Source organism: Cavia porcellus, unplaced genomic scaffold, assembly GCF_034190915.1.
Source record: "Cavia porcellus strain 051 isolate PalLab524CR breed Dunkin Hartley unplaced genomic scaffold, mCavPor4.1 scaffold_1, whole genome shotgun sequence".
Lineage (NCBI taxonomy): Eukaryota > Metazoa > Chordata > Mammalia > Rodentia > Caviidae > Cavia > Cavia porcellus.
The window spans coordinates 193,586,360-193,586,914 of NW_026947484.1; positions in this window are offsets into that span (position 1 = coordinate 193,586,360).

Below are 555 nucleotides of genomic sequence, written 5' to 3' on the forward strand. Positions count from 1 at the left end.
GCACTGCTCTGCCATAAGAAGAGATAAACCTGAGTCATTCATAGGAAAACGGATGCACCTTGAGATGATGTTAAGTGAACTAAATCAGGCAGATAAACTGAGTTTCTCTTATATGAAAAACCCAACATATAAATAAAGAGCAAAATAAAAGACAGGTAGTAGGGAAAGTTAAGTCTTTAGCAAAAAAAGGGAAAGGGACCAAGAAACAGCAGAAGGGAAGGGAGAGCTAGGGGAAGAGAAAAGGAAATTCACGCATATTACATATGCTACTGGCTCCCCACAACGGATGTAAACATTACATACTGCAAATATGTACAAAAAATAAAAACTGGATAGCCAGGCGTGGCGGTGCACACCTGTAATTTTAGCACGTCGGTACAAGAAGGCGGTACAAACATGCTTAAAATAGAGTGCCTGGGGCCAGAGATACAGCTCAGCAGTACAGTACCTGCCTGGCAAGCGCAAGTTCCTGAGTTCAATTCCTAGGACCTCCCCCACAAAAAACAGAGGCCTAAGGAAGGCTGAAGATGAGGTGTTTAAACTTATGTCTACAGG